General features: G+C 36.5%; 3 long non-coding RNA genes across 3 annotated transcripts in view; 1 reads left to right on the top strand and 2 right to left on the bottom strand.

Annotated features, from left to right (window-relative positions):
• LOC135213815 (uncharacterized) overlaps positions 1-26500 on the top strand; it is a 196001-nt gene that overhangs the window by 50576 nt on the left and 118925 nt on the right. The gene's annotated exons all lie outside the window — the stretch shown is intronic.
• Positions 17025-20854, bottom strand: LOC135213811 (uncharacterized). The gene is made up of 4 exons (XR_010314211.1): positions 20732-20854; positions 18256-18387; positions 17467-17557; positions 17025-17307 (listed from the first exon to the last, which is right to left on the bottom strand). It is a non-coding gene; the product is annotated as an uncharacterized LOC135213811 (long non-coding RNA).
• Positions 21737-26500, bottom strand: part of LOC135213810 (uncharacterized) — a 7872-nt gene continuing 3108 nt past the window's right edge. The window contains exons 4-6 of the long non-coding RNA XR_010314210.1: positions 24199-24315; positions 22517-22749; positions 21737-21849 (exon numbers count right to left, since the gene is read on the bottom strand). This is a non-coding gene — a long non-coding RNA (uncharacterized LOC135213810). The remainder of the gene's footprint in view (positions 21850-22516; positions 22750-24198; positions 24316-26500) is intronic.

The following is a 26500-nucleotide window of genomic DNA, read 5'->3' as shown; positions in this document are numbered from 1 at the left end:
TCTACAGTCTTAAAACATTAGCTACTTCCATTTAGCAACTGTCGGAGGACTGCCACGTCGTTGGTAACAAGCACTTTCCTTTAAATAATCAACAGATCTAGAGAGAGAATCTGCAATGACATTTTCTTTGCCTGCTATATGGTGAATATTTAGTTTGAATGGTTGCAAAAATAAAGACCATCTTAAAATTCTCTTATTGTTGTGCTTACATTTATTAATAAAGGTTAAAGGGTTATTATCAGTATATACGTCTATTTCAAAGTTTACTGTTAAGCAGTATATCTCAAAGTGCATTAAAACTCAAAATTTAAACTTAAAGCTCTTTTTCAACAATACTGTAATTTAACTGGTGGCTATTATATTTCTTTGAAAAGTAGATACAGGGTGTAAAACAACCATTATGTTCCTGTAATAATACACTGCCAGCTCCTACTTCCACTGGAGTCTACCTGTAACTTGAATGGTAGATTAAAGTCTGGGGATTTCAGTACTTGGCTTAGACATTAACATGAGCTTAAGTTTATTAAAGGCATCGTCACATTCCTTTTGGGGACCCCCACCACACAAAACTTCACATCCTTTGTCAGCAACTCGTTAATGGGTAGGCTACATCTGAAAAGTTCTTACAAAATTTTTCTGTAATACCCCACTGTTCCCAAAAATTTCATCACTAAAAACAACGTTTAGATGTAGGGAGGGTCAAATTCTTTATGACCTCAAATATGACAATCAACAGGTTTCACTTGGCCACTTCCTATTTCATGTCCTAAATATGAACAGTAGTTTTTACCAAATTCACATTTGGAAAGGTTTATCGTAACATTGAATTCTAATAACCTCTTAAAACATCATATACTTTTTAATGTGATCTTCCCAGGTTTCTCCAAACTATGATAATGTCATCCAAATAAACAAATACACCTTCGAATCCTTCAGATATAATTCATTTGAACGTTGGAATGTCAGAGGTGCATGACATAAACCAAATGGCATTACCTTATAATTATAAAGTCCATGGGGTGTAACAAATGCAGCAATATCCCTGCTGTTTTTGTCTAACTCAATTTGATAGTATCCTTTCATCAAATCAATTTTACTTAAAAAAGGAAACTTTGCTACATTATCAATTATATCTTCTACTCTGGGCATAGGATATGAATCTTTTATAGTTACATTATTTACCTTTCGATAGTCTGTACACATTCTTGCACTTCCGTCAGGTTTGTCGACTAGAATACATGGGCTAGCCCATTCACTATGGCTTTCCTCTGCTAGTCCGTGTTTCAGTAAATAAGCAACTTCGGTCTTAACTGTTGTTGTTGCTCGGCGACATTCTGTATGGACGCTGACTTATTGGAGTCTCTTCTTCAACCTGATTTTATGTTGTACTCCTTTTATCCTTTTAGGATGGTCTGAAAATAGATCTGAAAAGTTTTGAATTAGCACTTTAAAATCATGCTGCTGTTCATCAGATAAATGAATACATAACTTCCTAAATTTTTCATCATCACTCAAATAATCTGTATTTTTTAATCTAACTTCAATTTCTTCTTCAACGTCTTTTTATCATCCTCTTTGCAATTGACAACACTCCACTGGATTCATTATACTTCTTTAATTTGTTAATATGGAAAGTTTTAACTTTCCTCCGTCCTGTAGAAACTTGAATTCGAAATTAAATCACTTACTTTTTCCTTCACCGTGCAAGGTCCTATATACTTCTGGTTAAAAACCTTACCAGCTGTAGGGAGATACACTAGAAACCCTTATCTCCTATGTCGAGTTCACGTTTTGCAGCCTTTTTGTCGTAATTTCTTTTCATCTCTTCTTTTGTTCTTGTACTACTTTAAGATTCTCATGTGCTACTTCCATACTTTCTTTATTTTTTCTTCATTTCTTGTAACGTGCTAGAATCCTTCTCATCTGAAATCAACTGATTCTTTATCACCTCCATGGGTGACCTACCTGATGGACATATACTAACTGAAAAGGAGAATAACCCAACGATGAATGTACGCTATCACGAACGGCAAATAGCAACATTGGTATGTAGACATCCCATTCCTTTTCATTTTCACAACAGTACGTGCGAAGCATGGTTTTGAAGTTCGATGAAATCGTTCGACCACTCTGGCTCTGTGGGTGATAAGGAGACGATAAACAATGCTTCATATTCTGACAGGCTAAAAATGAGGTAAACTTTCTAGACGTAAAGTTGGTTCCTTGGTCGGTTTGAACTTCTTTTGGCAAACCTACCAGCGAGAACTTGTTAAGCGCTTCAATTATCTTATCAGCACTCACTGTTCTTAAAGGAATAGCCTCTGGAAATCTGGTAGCACTACACATAATTGTCAGCAAATACTCGTTACCTTTGCTAGACCTAGGCAGAGGTCCTACACAATCCAAAACCAGTTTCTCAAAGGTTCTCCTGGAACTTCAATGGGTTGCAATGGCATCACCTTAGGGTCATGTTTGAGCTTTACCATACTTTTTGACATAAATCACAATTTTACAATATTCACTACAATCTTTCTGCATCTTAGGCCAAAAAAAATACCTTAATAATTTCTCATAAGTTTTGTTTATACCTAAATGACCAGAATAACTACAGTCATGAGCAATACCTAGAACAAAATGCCTATACTACTTGGAATGACCACTTGTTTCTACAACATCATTAACATTTTCTACTCTTGAACTTCCTCATTAGGATTCCATCCTTTAAAAAGTAACACTTGCCTTCCTTCTCGATATCATTTATATCAACAAGGGCATTATCTCTTATTACCTTCAAATTATCATCTTCAATTGAGATTTAACAAATTCTTCCTTATTAACTTTCAGCATTCGCAAAGGAGTACTGACTTTACTTACTTGTAGTGTTTCCGGACTATCTTTAAACAAGTTTTGTAAATCCAAACCGTCGTCATCATTTACCTTTCCTTCGGCACTCTTACTTCTTGTAGTAACTGCACAAGCAGGAAATAAGTTTGGAAATATACATTCAACTTCTGTAATAAATGAAGAATTAAAGGGTTTTTCTGTCAAAATTGGATTACTGCTACCAAAAACTTTGTCTCCACCATACATCATTTCCAAGAATTAACTCTACTCCTGACACTGGGATTTCTCTCACCAAAGCAATTTTAACATATCCCGAAATTACGGAGTTTCTAACCTTACTTCTACTAATGGAGCTGAAAACTCAGGTCCAAACCCACGCAGAAGTACATACTCTCCAGTATCCTTCCACTGGTCATACATATTTTTTATCATTACAGACTGTACCGCTCCGGTATCTCTTAACCACCTTACTTTCCTTTTTTCAACACAAGGGAGGTGTAACCAACCATCTCCCATAAAAGGTCATACAATTCAGTACTTTGGATGTGGACTTCTCTTCAGGTAGTCTCACTCCATTTCCTTTTACAATATCCTCGATACAACCAACATTACTAACATTTTGAACATCATTGTTACCTATTTTGTAACCTATATTCTCATCAACATCACATATATTATTACTGTCTATGCTATCGTTACAATACCTCTTACCTGGCCTAAAGGGGAGAAGCAAACAAACAAGGACCTCTGTCACCACATGCTTGTGGTTGATTCAACAATGCAATGGTATTTTTCAGGTTTATGATCATCCTTAAAATGTACAGGTTTATCTTTAACTTTATTTACCACTTGAATTGGACGGTTTATTGTGCGATGTGGACAACTCCTACTGATGTGTCCTGGTTTGCCACAACTGAAACCTACAAAATCTCTAAAATTTTCGCCTATATTTTGGTAACTAGTAGTGTAAACTGATCATTTACACTGTATCCAGCTTTTCCAGCACTAACACTAGGACCAGAATATATTGACTTGCCCCTCTACCACCTCTATTAAAGGATTTATTATAGACTCCACGAGATGATACCTGTGAACTCGTAGTCTTACCTTGTGCCTTGTAATTTTGCTGCTCTTCCCAAACTCTGCTCCTTCCAATTTTAGGAGTGACGTCAGTATTATATAGCTTATGGTGCATGCATAATTATCAGACAATCTAGTGGCTTCATCGACATTATCTACATCACGTTCATCCAAATATGTTTTAATAAGTGGATTAATACCATCCTTGAACTGCTCAAGCAAGATAAGTTCCTGAAGTTTACCGAAATCACCATTAACTTCTCGGCATTCATCCACCTATCATACCACAGGCGTTGTTCCCGTGCATACTCCATATGAGTGCGACTGTCTCTTTTATCCAGCTTCTGAACTTCTCTCTATACCTCTCTGGCACCCATTCATAAGCTTTCAAAACTTCGGATTTAACTCTCTCATAATCCTTAGAATCATCTAAAGATAAGGCAGCAAATACTTCCCTATAAGCCTTTCCTCGAAGGAGGTTTGAACCAACGTGCTCCATGACGTTCTCGGCCATTCACGCTGTTCTGCTACTTTCTCAAATTGTAAAAAAATGCATCCACTTCATTTTCAACAAAAATTGGTACACTTTTTACTGCATTGTCTATTCTAAAAGATTTTGGTATTTCTCTGGACTTTTCTTCTACTTCAAGTTTCTTAATCTCTAGCTCTATCCTCTTTTGCTCAACTTCAGCTTCTACCTTCTTTTGCTCAACCTCAATCTTCCTAACCTTTTCAGCTCTCTCATTTTCTAACTTCTTTAGTTCAACAGCTTTCTCATTCTCTAATCTAACTATTTGCAAATGAATCTGCATCTGCTCAACACTCATCCCTTCATAAAAAAGTTTGGACTTTTTTGGTTTAACCTTGCGTGACTTGGTTTTTCACGTACGGCTTTGGCACCTTCCTCTTCACTTGCACTACCCTCTGTATTATTCTCACTTGCGCTTTGCTGGCTATCAGTTTCTTGCTCTTCCCAACTCATTAGTAACAACCCTTCCTTATCAGACAAAATGCCTAAAGTCATTAGCGCCTCACTTACTTTATTTGAGATTTCTTGCTTCCTTGCAGATTCTGATACTTCTACATTTATAGTACCTAGCTAGAACAATCCAGTCTATTTTAGTTATACCTTCTAACTTTTCCCCACTAGGACTACGTATGAAAATCTTTCAAATCACACATCTTTAATACCTGCTCAAAATAACACAGCAAGACAAATATAGCACTAAACACTATCACAACTCTCCCCCCTCTCTAAAGTACATGGAAGTACTGAAAAGCAATTAACAGTAGGGATACGTCAAGTTATGGTCGAATACGTTCGACATGAATAAAGCAACAATTAATAAGGATACGTTCGGGTTTCGTTCGATAGAATGAGTAAACACTGAGTATGGATACGTTCGAGTTTCGTTCGATAGAATGAGCAAAGAATGAGTAGGGATACGTTCGGGTTTCGTTCGACAGGCCCCCATGTAACATAAAAAAAAAATCTCTCTCTACACGGTAAGGATTTTACGAGGAGAATATCAGGAAACAGTGACAACCAACTATAACTTAAAAGAAAATGACTTTAATAACAAGTAGTAAGGAAATTAAAGTCACAAACGAACATTAAACATTATTACGGACGCTTTACACAATAGCAGACTCGCTATACAGCACGTTATCGAGACTATTCTTCACTAATCACTGCATTTTACAGTATAATACCCAAGTCACAAAGCTTTACATCAACACAACATATAATTCACTGAAACATCAAAAAGTTAGTGGCAACCAACGTAACATCACACAGGAAAACGTCCAAATGGATAAACAATACATTACCATATATTCCTCAAAACTTGATACACTATTATAATCACTTGTTTGTTTCAGCTCCAACGAAAATCGTCGTTTTGGGCCTTTATATACCAGACTCACGCTAGACATCCATGGACCAAATATCATTGTTTCGGTACATTATCCTTGGCGACTACCGCCTACGCCAAGCGCTACTGCCATCTGTTGTCTAGTGTACACACTTTTTTTCTATGCAAATATCAATTTTCAACCTTTTCTGCAATTTTACATTCAATAAATCAATATTCCTTTACAATACATTGTGAAACACGTTCCGAAGTGTTAATTTCCATCATATCTCACAATGAAGGTGTAAGCGGTATGAAATGTTAGCATTTCGGGCACTGATACTTAAAATTCGTTGGTATATTGGGCGGTAGTCGCCTCCCCAGGAAAAACCTCGGGTATGTAGTATTTAGGTTCCAACTTCTTTTATGACATTTTGCGCACGAATTGCTAATGACCTGGGCCTTCACTCGAAAGACCAAGGTCTGGTCCCGTTTCAAGACATAAATTTATTTCTGTGAATATGTTCCCAAGTGTTGATTTTCCATATATATATATATATATATATATATATATATATATATATATATATATATATATATGTATGTATTTATGTATGTGTATATATACACACTATAAAGAACATACAAATAAACATTCCACACCTGACAGTTGTCAGTGGGGAGTGTCAACAAAACTTATCAGTGCAAGTGGTAGAAATCACAATAATATTATTATGTACTCGAAGGACAGTAGTATGGAGTCAAGGGGGAGGGACCAGCAAAGCTCATTATTGTTAGTACCCCGTACAGTACAATGTAAACAAATACGATAATCCCTTTTCCATACAATCTACTGCCTTCCTTAAAATTGAAACATTTTACAATTTCTTTGAAGATTAGCCTATGAAATTTATACATACCTTGAATCATATTCTTGTTATGGCCACAACTGTCTTTCATAACGCTAGATTCAATGGTGTCCCTTCCCAGTGCATTATTAGAGTATAAGCTATTTGTTTTGGCCTGCCCTTTTGATTGTGTGATTATTTTCACAAACAAAAATTCCATTGTTTACTTGTGCATATCTTAAACATTTTTTGTGCTGTGTTCTCTTCTATTTCCCAGTGTTTTACCAGTTTGATTTCTACTGATATGTATCAGTCTTTCTCTATGGCTTGGAAATAAGGTCGAAAATGGTTGAGAATTACACCCTTTCTCTTTATTTTTCAACTGTGGTGTGTGACATATATATATATATATATATATATATATATATATATATATATATATATATATGTGTGTGTGTGTGTGTGTGTGTGTGTGTGTGTGTGTGTGTGTATGTGTATATGTATGTGTGCATGTTAGCATTCCTGTTTCTACCAAATCTTTTCGAATGAGGTTGCTATCCCCATGCCATGTGGCTCAACCTATCTTAGACCCAGTAAATTTGCCTAAATACTAAGTACATTTTCTTGCCTACATTAACAGAGACACCATTGATTTTTCATGAGATTGGCATTATTTGTTTCCCACCTCTGGGATCGATCTTAGGGTCTCATAGTGAGTTGAGGTCGATAAAACATCCACGTGACTCTGGTGTGGTGATGACCTCCTTGAGGGGCTCTCGTTATGATGGCATAGGTTTTAAATTAAGGACTGATGACTATAGCAGGTTCACTTAAGGTAGATTCTTGGGTGAGCCCTATGCCTGCGAGACGTTTGTTTGGCGGCCGCTGATTGGCTGGGAGCTGCTTACCTCCCGGTACCAGCCAACCAGCGCCCGACAAACAAATGTCTCGTAAGCATAGGGCTCATCCAAGAATCTACCTTAAGTGAACCAGCTATAGTCACGCTTATTCCTTTCTAGCTTTCTCACTCTCCACACTAGGTGCAACCCACAACAGTCGAATAACAACTAATTCAGTGAACGTCGGACTGTCCTTACTTCTGTTATGAGCACTACTTTGCCACGAGGTGTACACACATGCACATAAAGAGAGAGAGAGAGAGAGAGAGAGAGAGAGAGAGAGAGAGAGCATAATACTCGTAAAATATTCATTTCACGGTAAAAGAAAAAAAAGCATTACTTCTCTGAAATCCCGGATGGCAAGAACATATTCCTTCTTTTTATGTGTAACTTTACTCGCTGAATAAAATGAAAAAGAACCTCCCAAGGAAACTTACGTAATAAAATTGACTTATGATCTGATGCGTAAATCCAGCTTTGGTTGTCAGTGATTCACGCTCTCATAAATTTCGTGCTGCAGATCTCTGCACATTTTGACTTTTTTTTTTGTGGGGACATTAGCTGGTACAGACGTGATAATTATTATAATTTATTATAATAAATTATGTTGGTTCTCCTTACTTGCTTTGTGTTTGCTGATTCTAGAAAAGATTTATGATACAACTATATCACTTCATCATTAACTGTTTTCTACACAAGGGGTATTCCATCTCTGTCCATTACTTTGCCTGACACATCGACAAGGCGTTTTCAATAGAGAAAAGATTGAATTAGGATATTTTGCCTTGTAATATAATAAGATTTTTAGCGTGGACTGTAGCATTCTGTTTGTATGAAGTGCTTTCTGTTTAGTATAAATAAGCTCGTGTAATGGACACATTTATTACACTTCACATTTGACATCAGAAATGGTCGCTTGCCTTCACCACTGTATCAGCAAATTCTGGGAGCGTCTTTTCATTGCATTATACACTTTTGAAAGACCCTGGTAACGTTTTCTTTCTTCTGTTTGTATGCACTCGTTAGATGAACCTTTAGCTATGCTGCCTTTTTTCGCTTACTCAGGGAGTAAGCCTTACAAACTACTTTGTGTTGTTCTTGTTGTCCAAACTACTTTGTTGTTGTTCTTGTTGGAGTGTTAGGAGAGTTCTGTGGAAGAGTCTGAAAATGTCTGAAAAGGTGTTTCGTGTTGAGTTAAAGATACGAGAATTTTAAGGTAGGGTATTTATGATTTATTTATTAGAATGAAAATGTAAAAAATACATAATGTGCATGTTAAACAGTACAGACAAATTATTTCTAATAAAATATAGCGTGTTTATTGTAATTTTCGTTGGTGAAACGAGGATCTATTTGACCGTAGATTTTAGCACGTTGTAATTTACGTCAGGAATATAATGTTTACGACTTAAGCGTGAGGGGAAAATCTTGCACATGTCTCAAGTAAGCTGGAGGTCGGGTCATGCACTGATGAAAATTGATCATGGGTAAGGAAACTACTTAATTTGCTAAACCATTATTTATTTGCATTTAAGGCAACTTCAGTGGCCTCTAAAAAAACTGATGTTGGTACCCTGGAAGTATTTCCTTTTGCAGTCATCCTGTGAAGCCGATTTATAAAATTTTCCTTTTTTTTCGTTTCTCGAACCTCATTGTGACCGATTGCCGCTTACGTCAGACTCTCATCAAAGTTCGAGGTTGTTTCTCTCATTCCGATAAAGTCGATCTGCAGCTCCTGCTGAAAAGAAGCTCTACCCAGAAGATGAGGCTGGCGATGCCCACGCCAGAGGCTAGGAGGACGAACAATCCCTGAATGAAGAAGATATTACACATTTTCGATTATCTATACGTTAGTGCAAGCGTTCATATGCAGACACACATACACAGAGACACGCATACATAATGTAATGTGTGTATATATATACTATCTATAAAAGCAAATAGCATGGTCCACAAAACATCAAATAGTCCAAAGTTTATTCACATGATACGTTTCGCACATGTTCTCAGCAGTGCATCTTCAGTCTGTAAAAATAACATAAGAATTGTTAAACTTTACAAAAACTATTTTAAAACTAAAGTTAAGAGAGAAAAAATATTTACAAAAATTAATATAACTTACAAAGATTACAGTAAAAAAGACTCAGTTCTCACCAAACCGTTCAAAGGAGAAGGAGAAGAACGAATAGATAAATATTCTCTTTTAAGGACACACAGGCATATACGCACAAGCATCTCGTAAACCTTAACAAAAGTATCGACAAGTTTAATGGTATAAAGCTGGTTTCTTCCTCTCACGCGTTCCTTACCCAAATGTTAGTCATGGCCAAAGGCTCCTTAACAGTGAAACTAGAGGGCATGTGCTTGCAAGACGTGGAATTTGGCAGATTGGAATCGAGCCAGTAGCGGTATAGACCTCCGGCAACTATTCGTCTGATCCTGGGAATTGTTAATAGTGTCAATTGTAAACTAATAAAGAAATTGTCAATAATTTACCAATTATTATTATTTGTAGGAAATTTAGAGGTGTTATAAATTTTATGTTGAAATTGTAAATTAGCAAGTGGAAATTTTCAATAACGTATAAACTGTGAATGTTAAGTACCTTGCATATTTAAAATGTGATCTATAAATCATAGATTATACGGTAACACAGTTTAGTACACTGTAGTTTATTAGGAAATGAAATGAAATTGTTATATAGCATGGAAGAGGTCAATGTACAGCAAATTCTTTGTGTATCTGAACACAACACCACTTCATGCAGTAGTTTACTACAATACGAAGCAGGAAATGTATATAAAAAATAGAATATGAAATACTTTAGCATTATTATATTTAGTTTTTTAAATTGCATGTCAATGTCTAATTAATTTTATTTTTCAGAATAATAACAATGCCAGGAAGTTTTTCACCGTTTGGTCGATTAAATGCCAGCTGCGGAAGAAACAATTTATTTTTTATTTTTTTACTTTTTATTGTAAAAAAAACAAAGTTCGTAATCTTTCGTTTCTCTCGGTTAATTGTCCTTTAAAAATATCACATAATAACCCATCGGTTGTTAAGTTGGTTACATTAAGATGGCCTTATGGGCCAGAAAGCCCCTTGTCTAGTTCAGGGTAAAGTTTTACAAATCGGTATCATTTGTATAACTATTTAGCTATATATAATTTTCTCCTAAGCCACCAAAGGGGTCAAATAGTAGGTTTTGGTTTCTATGGACGTTTTGCCAGAATTAATTTAATATGCCTTTAGCTTGATTTGTGATAAGTAATAATAATAATGAATAATAATAATATAATAATAATAATAAAATAACTAATAATAATACAAATAATAATAATAATTCAATAAAGAAAACTCATGAAATCCCATCAGTCAATAAAATGGAAAAGTAAATTCACCACAATAATATGTCTTTTTGAATCTTGTTAATTTTAAAATTTACAAAGCAGAAAGCTTTGCGATGACAAGGAGAAGCCGTGCAGGTCATCGATGAGCTTTCTGCTTTGGTATTTTTCTAATAGCAAGATTACAAACAGACAATACTAGTGTGGATATACTTTTCCATAAATAATACTAATGATTAACCAGTAATAAATCCTTTACTGGGTTGCCTGCGGTATTTTTGGACTTGCCTGTCACTAAGAGCCTCAACAAGTGGCCTCTCCCTTTTCTGCAAGCGATCATTGCCAAACGTAAAAGCGGAACAAAGGTCTCCCTTGCCTTATGTAAAAGTTGCACGAACCTGTCGGATAAGATTGAAACAAAGAGAACTAGAATGAATATGATATTATATACATACCACATATATTACGTATAATATATATATTAATCTAAATAAATTCTTCTGTTAAAACCAGGATAAGCGTCCTCAAGTCCAAAGAGGCCCAGTTAAAACCCTCGGATTTAAAGCTAAATGGACCTATGTTTCGGTGGACTGACTCCCACCCTTATCAAGTAATGAATGACAGAAAGAAGTTTTCGCCAATGGTAACGTTCCTCTGCAGCCATTCACGACTTGATAAGGGTGGGGGTTTAGTCCCGAAGAAATTAGTCCTTAGCTTTAAACCCGAGGGTTTTAAATGGGCTCCTTTTTTACTTTATATAGTATATATAATAATATATATATAGTTATATATATAATATCTTTTATATATAGTATATATAATATATATATATCTATATATCTTATAAGGAAAGACTCCCTTTATTTTAAGAAACTTTATTTATGTATTTATCTTTATAATTTTCCTAGTTTAATTTTTATTAACTGGCCGTCAGTAACGTAGAATGGTGTTGACGCCAGTTTTAGTAGCCACAAATCAGTCCCAGTCATATCCTGAATTAGTGGTTTAGTTCGTCTTTCTAATGACTTAGTTTTCTTGAGTGGAAGAAGACAAACTCAACGCCCATATTTAAGGAAAGCATAAAAAATGAAAACAAACAAAATATATTAATCACAAAACATAGACTTCTCTGTGAACGTGGCAAGAAACCCGAGCTTAACAATAGCGGTTTATTTGCCTAAAGTGTGTTGCGTATATATAATTATATTTCATATATATTACATATAGATATAGAATATATAATATATTATTATAATATATGTAAGGAAGATTAAATCCTTCCACCAACCCAAACCTTTTTTCGTGAGAAATATTTAGCGATGATGTTGACACGCATCGGTGGTACCAAGGTAGGCGAATGGCAGGGTCACCCGGGCCCCCCGTCGGACCAGGGTCCTCCGAGAGCCTCGTGGAAGTCGTTGTAGTGGTAGGATCATGTACCGCCCGAACGTTCCTTCAGGTCTGCTACCCTCCTTCCAGGATGCCGCTCTCCTGACTCCTGAAACCATATAGAAGTGGTTTTCGTAACCTGGTGGGGAGCGTCAACAATTTTCCAGGGGATGCGCAAGCCCAAGAAAAAATGAAAAAAAAAAATCTCTACTTTATATTCCTTATTTCCTCTTAACAAAGAGTGAGGAAGTAACATTTAGAAATTTATGAAAAAATCAACATAACGTTTTCCTATGAGTTCTACTTACTCTAGTTTAGGCTCAGTTGGACTCACCATGTTTTTGTAATTTATTTAGTTCCCTTTTCTATCTCCCTTGCAAACTCCTTCACTTTCTCATTTTTTTGTTTTTTTTTATTTTCCTTTAAATCTGGGAGGGAATTTACTCTTAGAATGCAAGAGGGCGGGGGCGTGAAAGAAAGAAAGGACCACTGGTTTAAGAGGACGTGGGTCATAAAAAGGTTGAAGAACCCACTTGATATGGATGATATTCAAAATGTTTGTACTTTTTATCATCCTCATTATAATTATCAGCTAGGCTAAGACGCCTTTTGCAGTTATTCCACTCTCCTGGTTCTCGAGTACTCGATGGTAATCATCAAAACATCACTGGAGCTGGACCAGGACGTAATCACCCTGAACTAATTTTAGGACGATAGGTCAAAATTGTTTCTACTTTCTATCACTAATAATAAATCTTTAACTATACTCGGTTTTTTTTCGCCATCTGTCACCATCCACCTGTGGTGTTTGCGTATGGTAACAACCTGCAGTCCCGGTCTTTAGAATAGTTACATTTCCATCTTTACATTCAACATTATTAATAACCCTATTTTCGAATATTGAAAGGCGGTGTAATTTCGCATACAGTGATAATTAAAATCACTTTTCAGTTTGCAATGTATCGCCCAGCCAGTATTCCTTTTGTTTACCTCAAACTTACACCAGCGTAAGCTATTTTAAAGAAAAGCCCCGGATGCAGTGTTACCATACGCAAACAAACCACCAAAGGCGGATGGACAGATGGAAACAAAAAAAAAACAGAGTATAGGTTCTGCATATCAGTATTCCACCCTCTCCTGGTTTTTCGAGGACTCGCGGTAATGATCAACATAGCACTGGACACGCACCCCAGGACGTTAACCTCGCTCAGAAGCCGTGGCGTCTAGGGAAAATGGCAATGATGGTGGTGGTCGTCAATCAGGTCTCCGTGATCGTTTGCCACGGGTCTCGGGGCGTACCTCACCAGCCAAGATGGGACATCAGTTTCGTAACTGTAGCTCCAGCTGGATGATCATCGCCAGCCAACGAGCCAGCTCATGGACGAACGACTCCTCTCGAAACGAGCTGGAGTTTCATCGTAATACCCTTGGGGAGAAGGTTTAGGCTTTGTAGAACATCTATACTCAGTACGAATGATTATGGCAGTTATTAAGAGTAAGTTTATTCTATTCAGATGAAATACCTGGGAGTGTTAGTCCTTCTGGGATGAAGGTTTGCCGAACCTCACCACCTTATTTTTTAACCAACTGATTGAGAACTTATCATAGTTTGTTTTGAGAACTGTCTCATGGCACCTTAGTCTGGTCCATTAGAGACCAAGTGGAAAGCACACGTGATTTTCGGTGAAGCATTTTTTATGCAATTCTTCCACTCCCCGGGATGTTCGAACCTGGGTATTTGGTATGGTACGAATAATGGGTTAAATTGGGTACCTGGGGGGGGGGTTATGGGTATGGTACGAATTATTTGTAATGGGTCCGGAATGGAATGGATATGGGAAATGGGTATTGGTAATAGGTACCTGGGTAATTGGGACCTGATATTGGGTATGGGGTTATGGCATGGATATTGGGTTATTTAGGTAATCAATATCAGTATGGGTAACGGATTTGGATGTGGGTACGGGTCTTTAGGTAGCGAATAATGGTACACGGTATGGTTAAGTGGATATGGTACACATATGGGTATGGGTATGGTATGGATATAGGTAATTGGTATCAGTATGGGTATGGTAAGACTTTCTGTAGTCACTGTTTGGTAGTTGTTTTTGTTTGGGCCACCAAATTCTGCTTCTTGATTTGGGCGAGGAGTGCGGCGGTTGAACAGTATGAAATGAAATCGTTTACCATGAAGCATTCATGCTCGCTGAGGCTACAATTCGTGTTAGCCAACTGGGTCAGGGTACCAGAAGCACTAAGCAATATATCAGAACAATGGTTCTGCTTTGCTTCGTCGTATCTATTGGGTCTCTGCTTTCGTTACTTTGAAAAGTGGGTATTTTTTAAATAGTAATATCCTTTTCTCGTTCATATTATCCATCTGCTTTCTTGATGACACCTGGTGACAACTAGATTATAGGGAAATAAGCGTGACAGAACTGATAACGTTAACCTCAAAGTCCTTAAGAAAGAAGAAGAAGAAGACGAAGAAGAAGAAGAAAAGAAGAAATGGAAATCAAATCAAGAACAAAACCTACAAGAAGAAATATTAAAACCCAGACTTTTTCAAAACGTTTCCTCGATCAGTCATCGTGAAATCAAAAAGCTGTGCTGGATGATGTGTTTAGCGTATAAAACCCAAGATCAAGATCTGACCATACGATTTAAAAGAAAAAAAGGGGATGAAATTCCCAACAGTTAATCAAAGTTTTCCACCACATCTCCCGCGGAATCTCTTGAATTCTTTAACTGAAAACAGACCAGAGACAGACAGAACAGACGGAAAGTTTTCCTTAGCGAAACTTTATCTAACCAGTGATTGAATGGTAGCCTTAATGGTTCGAAAGAACCTGACGTTAACTGAAGCTAATAGATTAAAGGTTTTGCCTATAATAAGGAAAATCATATGCACTAATGTGTTTTTAAGAATGTACGCCCATTTTAACAAGGCGTGGATCCTAAGCCCTGCAGCTTACTCGGGACGTCATGCTAACAAAATCTACCGGTTTCGCCAACGAAAATTTGAATAAATACGCTTTGATTTTATTAGAATAATGATATTCCGTACTGTTAAACATGGCACGTTTATCTATTGTTTACTTACATTTTCATTCTAATAAATAAATCATAAATATCGCCTAATCCTAAAATACCTGTTGTTCTTTTTCACTCAACGGCCGAAAACACCTTTTTCAGACAACAAACAAGAACAACAACCAGCCAAGAATCAACAACAACAAAGTAGTTGGTTTAATTAGCGGGTTTTCAAGGAGTTACGAAGTTAACTAGATTTAATGAGTTGTAATATCCTTCCGCGGCAATAATATTTTGTTTGGAAATGTTGTTTTTTGTTTTTGCCCTTCTCAAGGTCTTGGAGGTAGGTCAAATCAATTTTCCCCAATCGATATGGTTTCATATGATTCAGTAATTGGTTTAGCGTTTTAGACTTTCTCTTATTTTAAAGATGTTGGCTTCAATGGATATTTTTCCTCCACTAAATGCTATGTTTTTATTAATATTTTTTCGTTTACTAAAGTTATTACTTTAATTAAATTTTTCCTCTCCTGAAATGAATTGATTTTAGATTTTAATTTTTTTCCCTCAACCAGAACTCACATGGTTTAGTTATTGTTTTTTCTCCACCGTAGATAATGCGTTTTTAGAAAAGAAGAAAATACACCTTAGTGCTTTCCGACAGGACAAATATAGACAGTGGTCATCGAATACCTTTTCATTAACAAGGCGTTGATTCCGAACCCTCCAGCCCCTTAACTCCGGGAGGCGTGCAAGATATTCCCTACAACGTAGAACGTTGTAAACATTATTATTTTCCTAACGTAACGTAAATTCAAAAACGTTCTGAAATCTTCGGTGCCAATATAGCCGTGTTTTCACCAATGAAAATTAAATACGCTTATTTTATTTTTAAGAAAAATAATTTTCCTGTATTGTTTAAAATGCACATTATTTATTTTTTACATTTTCATTCCTAATAAATAAATCAATGAATATCCTACATTTAATTTCCTGTTATCTTTAATTTCAATACGAGACACAAATTTTTCAGACCTTTATTTAGGCTCTTCTGTAGACCTGTTTCCTATCCCCCAATAACAAGAACAACAATAACGAAGTAGTTTTGTAAGGCTTACTCCCCGGGTAAGCAAAAACGTCAATTTATTAGTAATCAAAACCCTTTCGTTTGGAAGCAGAGTACAACTTTCACTGTCAAAATTAATCGGCCAACTTATTTCAGCATCTGTCAGGTGGTCAGAGTACGGATGTTTCCACCACCTGGGCCCTCTACTCCCTCTCATAGCTACCTAAATGGACGCTTAAACCGACCGTATTTACAGGCAAAGACCTCGTTGCCGGCATAAAGGCCGTCCTAATTTCAAACCAAACCCCAATTAATTTAACCTTGATTCACGGAATTAAGTATATTCTTAGTTTTACCAGAACCATCTGAGCTGACTAACAACTCTCCTAGGGCTGGCCCAAAGGTTTAGGATTTTTTTTTGACGTGGCTAGAAATCAATTTAATTTTGGGTTTTCTTCAGTAATGGGACCTACCAGCTTATTGTTTGGTGGGATCCAACCCAACCCCCATTACTAATCACTGGATGATTTTTCTCAATCACTAGAAGTAAATTCCTCTGATTCCTCACTGAGCGGCATTGGGAAGCGAACTCTGGCTACCAGATTGATAGTCAAGCATGGAACCCACTCGTCCAGTGAGGAACTAACCTTGATTCACGAACATCCTGTAGGTGTGGAAGAAGACCGCCATAGCGAAGACGGGCGTTGGGTCTCCTTGGTGATTTCGTCCGATGGCGACAGTCACCATGCTAATGACCAAGAGGGCTATGACGGCCCCTATCCAGACGGTGGGTGTGAGGGGGAGCATGAACCCCCAGGGATCGACCTCGGCTCGATTCTGGGCTAAAATGAACTGCCTGGCGTCGGTGAATATCGGGGAAGTGTAGTCGATGGCCGTCGTTCTAATGAGCGTGATGTCATGTGGACCTAGGGCCATATCCGCCTCCTGTATATCATAGTAAGATTTAAGATTAATGATCATTATTATTCAAATATAACGTCATGTATTATCATTTATGATTATTATGACTATAATAAAGAGCGTGCACGCTTATTCATTTGTTTATTTCTGCCTGGCGTCAACGTTTGGTAGGGAAGCACCCACGTGGCGATGAACCATCCCGACCATGCCCGACCAGGACCCGTCCTCATTGATGGAACCCCAAAAGCCGTCCTCGGGTCGAACTATCTTGTACCTGGAATACGGGAATGGTGTTCTCCCATAAGTCTCGATTTATCAGCGATCGATGAAGAATTAGGTATAGGGCAGAAAATATAATAATGCTCGAAAAAAATTGATGAAATAGGAAAATCAATATTGCTTCATGAAATGAAGTTCAAAGGTCGTTCTTTGCTCGTCTCCCACATTGTTAACATATAAAAGAATCGAAATGATACATACATACATACATACATACATACATATACATGTATATATGCTTAAAAATCACAGTAGAAGCAACTGACTTCATTATATAAGCGAATACTGTAGAGAATGATTGGCAGAAATCCGTACCAAGTGCTTTCGTCTTTATTGAGGCCTCGATAATGCCTCAATAAAGGCGAAAGTGCTTGGAATGGCTTTTTGCTTATCATTTTCTTGTGGTATTTGTTATATATATATATATATATATATATATATATATATATATATATAATATATATAATAATATTTAATATTGTGGGTTTATTCTTAGAGAGGATGCGTCTAAATATGATTTTGATTTTAGATTACATTTATGAAACAAAGCAACATAATAAGTATGCAAGTTTCTATAAATAAAGCGTATATTTATTGAGTTGGCAAAGCACCATTATAAAACATGATTGCTTTTTATATCCCCTGAAAGGTAGAATAAAAGCGGAACAAACGGTACAAAGGATAAAAACTCACGAGAAATTCAGATTCCTGGAAAGCGCGTTCAGTAAACTTCCCATGGAACCGCTGACCTCGTTGCGTTCATTGAGTATGATGTGGGTCGGCCAGTGTTCCCCTGTTATGACGACTGTCACTGGTTTGTCGAACCTATGATTAATGAGTAATGGAGACAGTAACGCCTATTTTAGCTCTCCTCAAACACAATGAAAGTGATCAGAAAATTCCTGGATTTAAAATGTATATAAGTGGTTATAGAATTAAATTGTTCATGAAAGTTTTACATATCTTTTTAGTTCCTCAACTCAACTATAACTAATAAAAAAATTAATGCAGTTTCAATTACCGAAAAAGAAAGTATATTTGTCGAATTTGTATAATAAAAATATTTTAGTTAGATTTATAGAAAGGAAAAGTTGGATTATTCGTAGAAAAGAAAGATTGACCCAAATTCAGCCTCATTAATGTAGCTATTATTAATGTTAGCTCTGGTGTCTGTTTATTTTTATTGATATTAAATTTCCAGTGCTGGTGTTGCTTCGTCACTTTTAAATTTCAACCGTGAACAAATTTTGTTAACGTCTTTTATTTCTGTTTTCAAGGTCAGTTCTAACCGTTTTGTATCTTTTACTTTTCAGTAAAGGAAAACCATTGAGATGGTTATTTGTCTGTCCGTCCGCCCTCAGATCTTAAAAACTACTGAGGCTAGAGGGCTGCAAATTGGTGTGTTGTTCATCCACCCTCCAATCATCAAATATACCAAATTGCAGCCCTCTGACCTCAGTAGTTTTGTTTTATTTAAGGTTAAATTTAGCCATGATTGTTCGTCAGGCAACGTTATAGGTGCCAACAACCCAGGGCACCACCGGGCTGTGGCTGAAATTTTCATGGGCCACGGCTGACAGTTTCATAGGCCGTGACAGAGCTTATAGTATACAGCACTATATGCTGTAAAGAAAACTCGATTGCGCAGAAGAAACTTGGGCTCATTTTTTACTTGTTAATATACGAAATCATTATACTGTCATTCTCAGCCAGTTGGAGTGGTAGTATATCTCATGGAAAAAAAAAAAAAAAAAAAAAACTACATGGATTCAAGAAAATAGCGCGATTACACATATTTCTGATACTCACAATATAACCGTATTAATAAAACGAAGAGGAATATAGAAAGAGAAAATTGAAATAGAGTAAAGCTCGTTTGAGAATGTAAACCTAATAACATCATGAAAGCCTACGAGAGATTCGTAGAAAAAGTCTACACATATCACATCACTTGTCTCATCCATCGCCAAAGTGTTCATTGTCATTTTTGTAACGTATTTGGGACTCATTGTACAGGAGGTATTTCACTGGCATACAAATTACACAATATATATATATATATATATATATATATATATAATATATATATATATATATATATATATATATATATATATCATACATACATACATATATATATTTTTTTTCTTCTAAAGTGTTGATTTTATTTGAAAAAATGTCCGAATAGAAGAGAAAACGGAGTGGAGAAAATAATGGCTAATAACAATGAATATAAATCAACGAATAAACAACAAACATGAAATAAAAAAAATCAAAGGACGTTAGAAACAATATGAAAAACCTCATTTTCCCGTGTTTAGTGATTAACGTCAAGTCTGGTCCTCGATGTGATCAATTTATAGGATAGTTAAAGGTCACTCTGTCGGGAAACAGGTGGAAAATGACGGGAGTATAAATACGTTACCGGCGCCTCTAAGCTCTTACGTTTATCATTTTCGTGCCGCCACGCCTAACTGCCGTCATGGAAATCATTAGGGGTAGATCGTTAACTGTTTTTCTGTCCGAAACTCGAAAGTTCATTTCAGGCGTATAAACTCATCATTACTGTTGTTACTACTATGGCTACATCGAGCCACTTCGCCCATGGTGTGCGTGGGAGTTAAGTCGTTTAACGCGCCTCTCCCACATGTATCTTTACCTCAACATCACGGCCTCGGTAGGGGGATAGTGCCGCCAGTGCACCTCATGCAGTGCACTGTAGGTATTACCTAAAGTTCTTTGCAGCGTCCCATCGGCCCCTAGCTGCAACGCCTTTCATTCTTGTTACTGTACCTCCGTTCATATTCTCTTTCACCCATCGTACTTTCCGCCATCTCCTAACGATTGATTCATAGTGCAACTGCTTTGAGGTTTTCCTCCTGTTGCACTTTTCAACCTCTTTAACGACAGTTTCCGTTTCAGCGCTGAATGGCCTTGTAGGTCCCTGCGCTTGGCCTTTGACCTACATTCTCCATTCCACTTCAGCATCACTGCCATCTCTGACCCTCTGTCCCGAGACGCTCGCTTCCTAATTGTTTATTTTCCAGACGACCACTTGCACGAATCGTTCCCATATCAGTAACACTAATTATCTAAAGAATTATTTTCAGGAGAAAAAGGAATCCTCACGGATCCTACGAACGTATCAGGATAGGAGGCTCCTACTTACTTGAATGTCCCTGGGCTCATTAATATCCTATTCAACGTCATGGGGTCCTTCAGGGCTTCTTTGACGGACAACGTCACTCCGCAGCACACACTAGGGAACAGAATATATAAATAAATAAAGTAAAAATGAACCCCACTCTGAGATTTCATCTTTTAAGCATTGCTTGCGAGTTAGAGGAACATGAAATTAAAAATTTACTACTTGTATTATAGGAGGGAATACAGGAATACAGAATACAGAGGTGTTGTAAAGCGAAAGAGCAGTATTTTTCTTAAGCATAGAAGCAATTGCAACGAGAGTCATTGTCTCTCTTGCTGTCCTTTGGCTCTAAACAATGATTTTTATCTATATTTCTTTTTAAAGAATTTTGTTGTTTCATGATCTTTCATAAATCTGTCATTATGACATTTCTCGCACAACATACTGCCATTTCAGCTCGTGCACACCACATGCAGGTTCATTATAAAAAATATTGAAGGATTTTCAGGGAATCATTATACAAAACGCAGGATGATGATGGCAACCGTTCCTGGCCAAGAAGGAAACAAAGTAGACAAATGCGAAATTGATTAAGTATTCCGGAAGTGTTTGATAAATAAGAATTATATACCTAATGATTACTGGAACAAATATTTCTAAAAATGCAGTGGACGAAAACTTCACTGTAATTAAAACTCCAGCTATGAAAACTGAAGCTTGTAAAAAATTGCTCCCACATAGCATGATCTCACACACACACACACACACACACACACACACACACACACACAATAGATATCAAAGTAGCAAATGTCATAATAACTACGAAACAAGACAGGCACTAAACAAAAGCAATATCAAAACTAAAACACAGAAAAATGTGAATAGCAAACGAAATAAAACACTTCACAAGTATTAACAGTAAATAAAGAGCGAGCACACGCTAGCAAAAACTCCAACAAAAAGGAAAACCAAATACAACAACATCAACAGAGAAAACCCACGAATCAGATTTCTCGGTCTCCGATTTATTTTTAGGCGCTGTGACTAGACCCCGCAATGTCGTCCACGAAGCAGTACGGATGACCTCGCCTCCATTTTGGGGGCTGAATGGCTGGTGAGAGTAGAATCCGATCCATCTGTCGAGGGATTTCTGTTAGAATTCAGATTATGGATGACGTCTGATTTGGGCTGCAGAGCAAAATATCGGTAGATACACGTATATATACAAGCACACACATATATATATATGTATATGTGTGTGTGTAAATAAATTCTTCTGTTAAAACAGGATATGTCTCAAGGATAAAAGGCCCATTAATACACTGGTTTAAAGCTAGGGACTATATTCCGGTGGACGAAGCTTGATAAGGGTGGAAGTGAGTCCACCGGAATATAATCCTTAACTTTAAACCAGAGTGTTTAAATGGGCCTTATATATATATATATATATATATATATATATATATATATATAATATATATATATGGATGGCATTTGGCACGTGTTTTATATATCAAGTTCGGTTACATGGAGAATGAAACTGGCATTAAGTTTGACCAGCTAAGACAAAACAGGTCATTTTTGCCTGTAATTAAAGTGATATATATATATATATATATATATATATATATATATATATATATATATATATCCATTTCTATTCCTACTTTGACGAACGAATCCTTTCAAGAAGTTTGACACGGTAGCCTGGCCAGACTATCCTACACAAGGTCTATAGAGATCTCTACAGACCTTGTTCCTACAACGAAAGAAGTGCCTCTACGGCGCCTGAATCTCACAGACCTCTTCTCAAACCTGGCTTCCTGGACGTGCACGACCATGGCGCTCGTGGCGAAGAGCTCCCAGTGCGTCCTAATGAGGCCCTTCAGGATTCCCAGGGGCGCGTTAGTCACGAAGATGGGCCTCTGTTTCCAGACCAGCTGCAGGTCGTAAGCGTACAGCCCCAAAACCGTTTCCAGGAAAACGGTGCTCGTCGTTGCCACTATCATCATCACACACTTGTGGGACTTCAACATCTGTTGAAAAAACGCGGAGGAAGAAAAATGTTAGCGTCATCATTTTCAGGTTCAGACCGATTACACTCTTGGCGTCCATGAAGCTGTTTTAGACTATCGTAGATTCACATCAACCGTGCATGTGATGTCAAGGCCCGTCTCTAACGACGCTCCTAATTGGTTGTTGATAAGCCGATCACAGGGCTGGAAGCTCTCAGTCTCTCGAAAGAGTTCACATAGGTAGGATGTATGTTCCACCCTCCTGAGGGATGCTTTTGAAAAAGGTATCCCTCAGGAGCAGTGGAACATAGATCCTACCTATGTAAACTCTCTCGAGAGACTGAGAGCTTCCAGCCCTGTGATTGGCTTATCAACAGCCAATCAGGAGCGTCGTAAGAGACTGGCCTAGACATCGGATGCACGGTTGATGTGAATCTACGATAGTAGTTGTGAGATACTTTATAATGCATTTGAACTTGAATCAATTTTCTATACCATTTTTATTCAAAGGATAAAGGCTAAAATTTCTTCAATGTGCAACAGAGGGAAAGCGTGGTTCCTGCATTTCGTAGTGTCGGAGGACCGAACATATTTATCATTAGTTCCAACCCCTTTCCGCCCACATAAGACCTTGGGGAATTAGTCAGCGGCTACTACTGATGACGCAGCAGGTTGACCTATCGACCCTATACCAAAAATCCGATCCCTTGCTGATAGGGACTTGAGTAAGTCGGTCTTCCAGTGAAAATCTTATCTAGTCTTGAGCGGAGAATGGAATCAGAACCAATGCTTACGTGGAAATTGCCTTTATTAATCTAAATCATTTAACTTCCAGTAATTTATGCAACAGTTGCAACATTGAAATAATAGTATGATTTTTCAGTGTGAATTTAACATAATGTAGCGAACTTGCTCAATGCGTGAAGATAAATAATCCTAAGTACGGGAATATAAGCTAAACACTTGATTTACAGCGACAGGACACAATCGTACGTTATAAACGTTATAAAATCAGACATATTCTTATTTTATGGTCATGATTCCCATAAATGGAATATCCTGTAACACAAGTAGACAGGCACATGAGAGCCGCCTCCCCCCCCCCCCCCTTAGCCCCCCCCCCCCACCCCCCCCCTCTCTCTCTCTCTCTCTCTCTCTCTCTCTCCATAGACTAAATATTAGAATTCAACTCTTAAGCTATTAGTGAATGTAATTCTGAAAACAAATGACTGGAAGGAAATTTATCATGAGAGACATAGAGAGATTATTACGAATATATATATATATATATATATATATATATATATATATATATATATATATATATATATATACATACATATATATATATATATATATATATATATATATATATATATAGAGAGAGAGAGAGAGAAGAGAGAGAGAGAGAGAGAGAGAGACTCCCTCAATAAGAGAAATGATTCATGCAACTGATTCATTGCCGCTCACTCTCGTAGCTTCACCGATGACATCCAAAAGTTGGTCTTGAGTTCGGTTGTTGGGCTGCTTTTCGGACTTCACCTCATACACCTGCGCCCCATACAGCGGTTCGATATGTTCCAACACCTGTCGATAAACCAAAAAGCAGTGGACACCTGTAAAACTACCGATATGAAGCGTATGTGTATCTCTCTCTTGTTTTTCTTGTTTTTATTTCAAAGATTTTTTTGTGGTCACATTATTACTCGTTGCAACTAAAAGATTAATTATTTCTGGTATTATTTATTACTGCCTTTTTTTATCCTTAAAAAATATACTTTTCTAACATTTTTCTAGACTTCAGATATTTTCGGCGACATTATCACTCATTACAACTATAAGTTAATTATTTCTTTTATAGTTTATTATTGTTTTTTTTCCTTACAAAAATTGAAAGCTTTTTTATAATGTAATGATTTTTGCCCACATTAATACTTGTTGCAAGTAAAAGATTAATTTTTTCTTTTATAATTTATTTCTGTCTTTTTTGCTGGCTTTACAAAAATCAAAATAGTTTTATTGTTTAGATTCTAAAGGTAATTTTGGCCTCATTAAATACTCGTTACAACTAAAAGATTAATCCTTTATTTTATTATTTAGTATTGATTTTTATGTATATTTCAAAAATTAAAATAGTTCTGTTAAAGCAAGTTGCAAATGTGCCAGTTGCTGGCGTTTACCTTTTATGTAAAGAAATAAAAATTCATTTACGCTCTTATTCATGAGTGAATCTACTTGTATTGTGGTTTTATGCGTTTGTAAGGACATGTGAATATAGTAATAAGTAAACGTATATAGATATTCGTGAATATAGTAATAAGAAAACGTATATAGATATTCATGTTGTATTGTTGGTCAAATGGCTGGCAAAATTAGTAACTAAGTACCATAATCATCGTATCTGATCTTCTTGATGTTACGGGAAAATTATATATCTTCAGTTTTATAGTACATAAAATATGAACATATGAACGCCATAGAACCAGTAATAAATGGGCCGAAGTTTCTTCGGCGCAATATAGTTTTCTGTAGAGCCGCTCCAGCGTATAATCAAGGCCACCTAAAATAGATCTATCTTTCTCTGGTCTCGGTATAATGCTGTATGAGTCGCGGCCCATGAAACTTTAACCACGTCGCATTGGTGGCCTATCCTATATCGTTGCCAGAAGCTAGAGGGCTGCAATTTGGTATGTTTGATGATTGGAGGGTGGATGATCAACGTACCAATTTGCAGCCCTCTAGCCTCAGTAGTTTTTATGATCTGTGAGCGGACGGACAGACAAAGCCGGCACAATAGTTTTATTTAACAGAAAACTAAAAACGTTAGATTGAGAGTGCAATAAATTTAAAACCATTTGAAGTACCTATAAAAATATTAGTTCTTTTAAAGGTCTACTTGCTTCTAGAAACGAGTTTGGTAGCTTTGCAAATGTTGCTGAATGTAAACGTGTTTTTTTCGGAGCAGCGGCGCGACCATTATTTTTGGATGCAAAAAAATCTACATTATAAATCTAGCCTCTTCAAAAATACTGAACCATTGTAAGCAGTAAAATCACTTCTTTCAAAGTACGAATAGAGTTTCTCGAAAATTATGAAGCAAAAATGATATTTCCGAGAAGTGTATTCAAAATAAGAAAATACGTGGTAACGTTAAAGAGATTTCTGTGTGATCGTGGATGTTCATGTTTGATGTTCTTTCATTTCTTTTTGTCGCTTTAGTTGTTCGAGAGTCTGAAGATGTTCATATCCACACACGTATACTCACACACACAAATACACACATATATATGTATATATATACATATATTGTTGAAATAATAAAAGTCCACACATGTAAAAAGGTCTACTGTTCAAGTAGACGAAAGCTCCCGTCTTATAAATTTTTAATACACAGCTTACATAAGTGTGGACTTTAATTACTTCAAAAATTTCCTAATCACGTTATTATGAGTTTTTGATATTATATATATAAGTGTTTTAATCTTTATCGCATCACCGTGACATTTTTATATTCACTGTAATTCAACCACAAATGTCGTTTGATATTCAGTTCTCTCTACTTCGGAAAAGATACCAAAAGGGGAATTAGAATTGCAAAGCAGTTCGTCATATATATATATATATATATAATATATATATATAATATATATATATATATATATATATATATATTTATATATATATGTATATATATCATATGTATATATGTATGTATGTATGTATCATGTTCCCTTTTCTAACCAACCCTTTCATTCCCTTTACTCTACTTCCG

This window comes from Macrobrachium nipponense, chromosome 43 (genome assembly GCF_015104395.2).
Source record: "Macrobrachium nipponense isolate FS-2020 chromosome 43, ASM1510439v2, whole genome shotgun sequence".
NCBI classification, from domain to species: Eukaryota; Metazoa; Arthropoda; class Malacostraca; order Decapoda; family Palaemonidae; genus Macrobrachium; species Macrobrachium nipponense.
This window is presented reverse-complemented; position numbering and strand designations above follow the sequence as displayed.